Consider the following 6,724-nt stretch of genomic DNA (forward strand, 5'->3'; position numbering starts at 1 on the left):
CTGGGCTGGTCCTTCACCTGCCACTGCTGTTGTAACCATTGCATTATTGTGTTGCACATGTACTGCTGTCATGAACCAAAGTTTGTGACCTGCAAAACGAAAACAGAGATTGAAAGGAGGAAACAAGCAGCAAGAACAAACAACGTGAGTCCTTTGGAAAGTGCTCACTCTTGGGAATCCTGTCTTGTATGACTGGCTGGTTTCTGTGTATATATTCAACATGTGCCTCATTCACCATTTGTGCTTCAACATATATTGTGCAGTCTTCATAGTCTGGTATCTTGACCAATGAATGTGTTTTTATTTATAATTCAAGGAACCAAATTGTATCTGATTAGGGCGCTTACCATTAAGATATATTTTTGCATTGTGTACTCAAAGTATCTGACAGAAAGACAGGTAGTAACCAAGGGCGTTTATAGACGTGCTCCAGGAGGTGGTGGGGGCACTTTAATTAGTGTAGCTCCCACAGCCACACTAATTAAAAGCGCCTGGAGCGTCACATGCATCAGTGTTCCCGCACTGAAAAATGGCAGTGGGGCGCTTTGAACTAAAGCTCGGCGAACCAGCTTTAAAATGCCCTGCTGCCATTTTTCAGCGCGAGGATGCTGATACACGTGACACTGGAGTCTGCTGGAGCTCAGTAATTACCGCACACCAGCAGACTCAATTGAGTCTGCTCCAACGCACTGTAATTACAGCGTGTCAGAGCAGCCTCCCTGCATGTGTATAGGCGCCCCAAGTCTCCAATCCTATAATGACTTCGTTTCATACACAGTTAAGTACTGAAATTTCCTCTTCCCATTGAAGTCAGTGGCAAAATTCCTGTTGACTTCAGTTGAAATAGGATGAGATCTTCCATTAGGAGATTAACTTGAAAGCTGTATGTGCTTTTCATCTTTTTAAATTTATTTTGGCATGATATAGATCATGTTCATGTGTAGAGCAGACTCAGTTTGATAAGGCAGGAGAAATGTGCAATATACCCCACCTTTGAAGGCCCCTGAAATTTTAGAGGCTCTGTAATGCCTCTGCATGATGGCTTAGGGCACTGAGCATTTGCTTATGGAACATGGTGTTCCCAAAGGGCTGTGATTTGATTCTGCAGTACTGAGGCATGTCTTGTGTGGACAGGCATTGTATCTGCAGACTTGAAAGCAAGCTCCAAGGTATGGGTTTTGTTTCACTTATGGCTACTTGATTCTCTCTCCTAATTCACCTCCCAGTCCCTTTAAGAGATTCACAGTATGTGGATTTAATCATACCTTGTATATTTTCCCTGTTATTCACTGGTGAATGGCCTGAGACTGGCGAAATCTTCCTAGAAGAGAGTACGCTAGCAGACAGTACTTACATATCTCCTAAGAGACTTCTGGAAAGTATGTTAGAACTTTTTTTGACATTTTAACATTTTAATTTTTATGTACTTGTTGATGCTGCTATTTTAGCCATGAAGAGTTTGACTTGGAAGCTTCATCCCTAGATTCTGACGTCTTTGGCATCTTTCTTTTGTAGGGGCTTCCTAAGTTATTTGAACCACAGGTGGATTTTTTCCCCCTAAACGTTGTAGGGCTGGAGCCAAAGCTAGGAGGATCAGACCCGTATTTTCTAGCGCTTATGTAAAGAATATGATTAAATTTGGTTCCAAAATTAATTCTTTTTGATTATTTCATTTGTTTAAAACTAAACGTAGAGGAGCTATTACATACCATCTCCATTTCATTTTTCTTTTGTGAGGATTGGTGTACAAGGATTAGTGACAGTGACAAATACACTTGATTTATTTATGTAATATAATTTAATTTATGTTGTTATAACACTGAGTAAAACAAAGATTATTGTTCTTAAACGTTATTGCCCCTCCCCTTCACATGGCATTTATTGTATCAAAATATGAAACTGGTACTGTATTTGTGCATATGGTCCTGGACAAGGAGGCTCTGATTCATTTAACCATGCAAGTGTGTGCTTAAATTTTAAATGTGCTCAAATTCATTTTTATGCAGCAAAGCAGTTATGAGCGTGCTTAAGTCCCAGTGGCATCCACAGGATTTAAGCATGCAGGCTTAAGTGTTTTGCTGAGTTGGGAGTAGGAAAAGCTAGATTGTATACGTGAGTGCACAAGAAGGGAGTAGTGGGGAGTACACCTATGTCTATAGTGCAGGTGCAGTACAGCTCTCGTTGCAGTGTGCAGTCTCCCAGAAGTGCCAAGAGAATCCTGATTGCGTCTGCTCAGGGTCTTCAGGGATCTTCAGTTGTGACACCCCCAACATGGGCTTAAAGCATGCAAAGGCGTCGTACTGAAACATCAGTATTTCAAATGAGTTGCTCAGAGACTTGAGCTTAGTCAGAATTCAAAGGGAGCAGCCGCAGCGGCTGAAACTACCACTGTTCATGGTTATTTATTGCTGCTGCTGCCCAATAAAAGACAGAGCGCTGCAGTAATTCACTGACTTCTGTGGAGCTAACTGAGACTGACATTGGGGAGCTGAGCCCAGAGTCTGGCACTTAGTACAAGGCTGAACATGCATCTCTGCAGTTTAGCAATGGCAACAAAAAGTGCAAACAAAGCCAAAAGGCAGAACAGTATTGTTGCTTTTAGATAACTAAAAGCAAGTGAGTGATTGGATTTTTCAGTGAGGAAGAAAGCTGAGCTATATATATTTTTACAGGGAGAAAAGGTAGATTTAAGGCTTATAGAGAGGAGGCAGCAGTTTTCTCTGGCCTTTTTCAAAGGGCAAGGGAAAGCGCTATAATTTTCCATGTTCACATTCCTCCTCCGGGTCTCTTCTCACTTTTCACAGATGTTAAGGTTAAAAGGAACGGTTAGGATCATTCAGTCTGAGCTGAATAAGGTAGACCAGGGAATTTTATTCCCTTCTTTTCACCCCTGCCCTCTCTTTTATTGCTACAAAAGTCAGTAGACACCCCTGCTACCACCGTTTGGTCAGTTTGAGGAACTGTGCTTATTTTTTATCATAGAGCAGCACCGGACGCAGTGCAGCAAGAGGTAGGCAGGGGTGGGCCAGAGGTCTGTATGCCTAGGGAAGCCTTCTGGTTAGGGTACAACGACTCAGCGTGAACTTGAGAAGGTCATTTAACCTCTCTCTGCCTCACCTCTACCATCTAGAAAAGGGGTATAAAACTCCTTCCCACCTTAGAGTGGGTTGTGAGACTTAGTCAATGTTTATAGAGCACTCCTCCCACTTGAAGTTATGCAAGATGTGTTTATTATATCATAGAGTTTTTATACTCTGGAGAGGGGAAGGCTGTTGAACCAGCCTCATAGTGGGATTTTTTTCTCGTAATGTGATGCATTTCAAAAAGTGGACTGTGCTGATGAAAAACTGTTTTATTATATTCCCTATTCTCCAAATCAGGCATGAAGTCTGGCAGAGATAGTACTATGGGCTAATATTTCATAACAGAGGTACTCTTCATGAGCTTAATTAGTTTCTAACCGTGTCTATAATCATAATCAAACTGGGATTGGTTTCAACTAAGGTGCAGTTTTTTAACCATTTTGTTAAACTTGCAAAACCCTGAGTGGGCACTGAAATTAATTTTCTTTATCTGATTTTATCACGGTGCAGCTTTAAATATAAAACATGGCATCTGTTTACACTAATAAATTTCTAATACCAATTCAGCCTCAATTGTACAAACTCTTTGGAAGGTTAATCTTTATATTGGGTCTAAAAATGAGTTATCTGTGGGCCAATAACTATCTGTTGTGAAATCAGATATGGGATTTTCAAATTACTTGGGCATTCAAGTTTTCAATGAGGTTTGGGTGTTTCTCTCTCTCTCTAGTGTCCTTTGAAAATTTCAGTATCAATTACTCAAAAAATCTTAATGTAAGGACACAAGGAGTCTTAATATAGTATTCCTCTACCTGTAGTGCATTGTTATTGCTTTTATTTTAGCTTTTTTCATTCTCCCAAAATTACTGTCGGAAAATTGTCATCCTTTCTTTGAAAAACAAATCTATTTCTGCAGATCCAGATAGGAATGCATTTTGCAACAGAGACTTTGTTATATCTTGTTTCATCAGATAATCTCCCAACCTAAGATTTCTTTTTTTTTAAATATAGAGAAATTATCCTAATTCCATCACAGACAGCAATCTTAAAATCTGCACACATAAAATCAAATAATAAAATAATGTTCCACTTTCGTATCACCTTATCAGAGTGAAATTTATTGTTAGGTCGTATGGCTGTTAGCGTAGCTTAGAGCAATATTGTCTTTCTATTATGGGACAGGAACAGATTAAAGGATTAACATATAATGGATTAACACTTTCATCTATCTAGAATGCATTAAAATACTTTTCTTTACAAGGATATCTTCATATTGGTATATGTAGACAAGTACCTAGACTTGGTATTGGGTTGATCCCTAGAGCGGTGGCGAGGAGCAGAATGATCAGTTTCTGAGGTCTTTGTGCACTCCACACATTTTGCACTCAAAACCCTTTCAAAGGTACACTGTAAGAGCATACTATTTCTGCAGTTAGAACAACCCACAAAAGAGGGTGCGTAAATGCATCAAAATGTGTTTGGCTCCACATTTATGGGAAAACACCTCTTTTCATAGATGCAGTTTTGCAATGCAGCCTTTTGTCACTTCTTACAGTCTTGTTCAAGTTCTAATTTAGCTATGTGTCCAACTTGAGAAGCCTTTAAGGAAATTTCTCTTGTGGAAAAATAACACGTTTTATCTGCACAAGGTGGATTCTTATCTTTTTTAAGAACTATAAATAAATCTAAGCCTTGTAACTGGAGAGGGAACCTTTTTGTACAATTTATCAACTCTGATACGACCATACAACTCTGCTGGTACAACGATAGCAGAGAGCTCTACCATATTTTGCAGATGTGAATCTGGGCAAGAGTATGTCAATATGAACATTCTGTTTAAAAATTCACCAAATTTTCAGATACCTAATGTTAACATTAGGCAGTATGAATGTATACTCAGTAATTCATAATGTTCCTAACTCTGCCTTGCTCAGATGTGCATGCATACCATATCTGCTGTTGTGTAGTGCTTTTCTGTATTCACGATAGAGATTCTGTCACGATAGAGAGTCTGTGTTCATGATAGAGATTAGTGTCTATCTGCTGGTAAATATGGCATATTTATATTTCGACAGGAAAGGTCTATAAACACACCAAACTAATGAGCCCATTTTAAAAGATTGCACTTGTAACTGTTATTTAGTTTTTCCAGTTGTTTTCCCACCTGTTAAGGACTCCAGCATGGCAAAAAGAAGAAATGAGTATACTAAAATGTAGCCATTCCAATTTGATGCACATAACCAGGTCCTATAATTGTTGTCCAAATGAGAAACTTAGACACGTGCATCAATAATCGTGACCTTTGACTTTAGATATAGATTTTTCTGTGGTTCTTTTCAGTGCCTTGAGATACATGAAATAACCTTTAAAAGAGAGACTTTAGGATTAAAAAAAAAATCAGGTGCCACAAGGGTCTTTGTAAGACCCACTTATGTATTTACAATGGGAAGCATAATTTTAGAAAGGGACTAACTGCAATGTTTGTATTTTTCTTTGACTTTCGAGTTTTGTAACTCATTCATCAAAACCTTTGTTTTCTGGGGTTTTTTTACCTTGTTTATCAGAGCACGTGAGGTGTGTGGCAGGACAGTCTTTGACTTTCAAAGGTAATAGGCAACCCAGAGGCTGTGGTTTTTCTTTGCATTAAGAGGGAAGGGATGCTCATTTGATTAATTTGCAAATTGGGTGCAGTTTAAATATTCTGATTATGCCACTCATATTGAAGACAGTTTTGCCATTGACTTCAGGGGATCAGGACCTTCAGGCACTAATAAGTGGCTCTGACAATAGTGCTAAGAGAGGAGCTTGAAAAAATAATTCATTCACTTCTCTTCTTTTTTCTGTAGCTCTTAAGGCTTTCTTCCTAGCAGGTGTTTACATCAGAGCTCATGCTTGTTATAAACTCCTTCCTGCAGAGAGCCTCAGTGAACGCGGTAGCTGTGGTCCCCTTGAACTGCGTAAACAAGGGCAATGAAACAAAGGGAGGATTTTTCTTTCCTTACTATGCATGAAAAATCTGTCATGTTGGTTGCAATGCATTTCATGAAAGGAATGTCACTGCTCCAAGGAACATAAGATTACAGCAGAAAAATTGTAGTTAAATCTACCTCTGTTGATGGGCAGTTGCAATCTCAGTTGTAATTATTTTGGCAGGAAGAAATAGGAACAGATCCTTTTACAACAGGAGTAACAAATTCTTTTACATTTAGAGTTTCCAGGCATTAGGTTTTTGAGAACAGGCTAAGTTCAGAGATCTGCTGTCATGTAGACTAGATCCCGTAAGAGAAAAGGTATGAATGCAGCTCATGTAGACGTGCTCAAGCTAGCTTTAAACTAGTTGGCTCAGGGACTGGCAATAGCATGGCTGTGGCAAGCACTGAATATAGCACAAGCTAAGTCCTGAGAATTTACTCAAGTTCTCCAGTGGGTTGTATAGTCTGCACTAAGTTAGCTGGTTTAAAAGCAGTTCAGACAGGGTGCCCTTCTTGACTACAGTGTGTCCAGACCCCTTTAATTGCACAAAGACTGTGGGGAATTTGCAGTCTGAAGTCTGGACTTTGGTCTCGAAAACTCTGGATTTCTCGTGTTTTATGCAGAACTACTAGCTACAGTAACAGGAGCTATTGTGTATAATTTTAAGT

At 39.3% G+C, this 6,724-nt stretch overlaps 1 long non-coding RNA gene across 1 annotated transcript; it reads left to right on the plus strand.

Moving 5' to 3' along the window:
* Positions 1-665: 665 nt before the first annotated feature.
* LOC109293481 lies at positions 666-6,304 on the plus strand. The gene is made up of 2 exons (XR_002096326.1): positions 666-5,059; positions 5,092-6,304. It is a non-coding gene; the product is annotated as an uncharacterized LOC109293481 (long non-coding RNA).
* The last annotated feature ends 420 nt before the right edge of the window (positions 6,305-6,724 follow it).

The sequence above is a fragment of the Gavialis gangeticus genome, unplaced genomic scaffold (genome assembly GCF_001723915.1).
Source record: "Gavialis gangeticus isolate Ggan-Ray unplaced genomic scaffold, GavGan_comp1, whole genome shotgun sequence".
NCBI lineage: Eukaryota > Metazoa > Chordata > Crocodylia > Gavialidae > Gavialis > Gavialis gangeticus.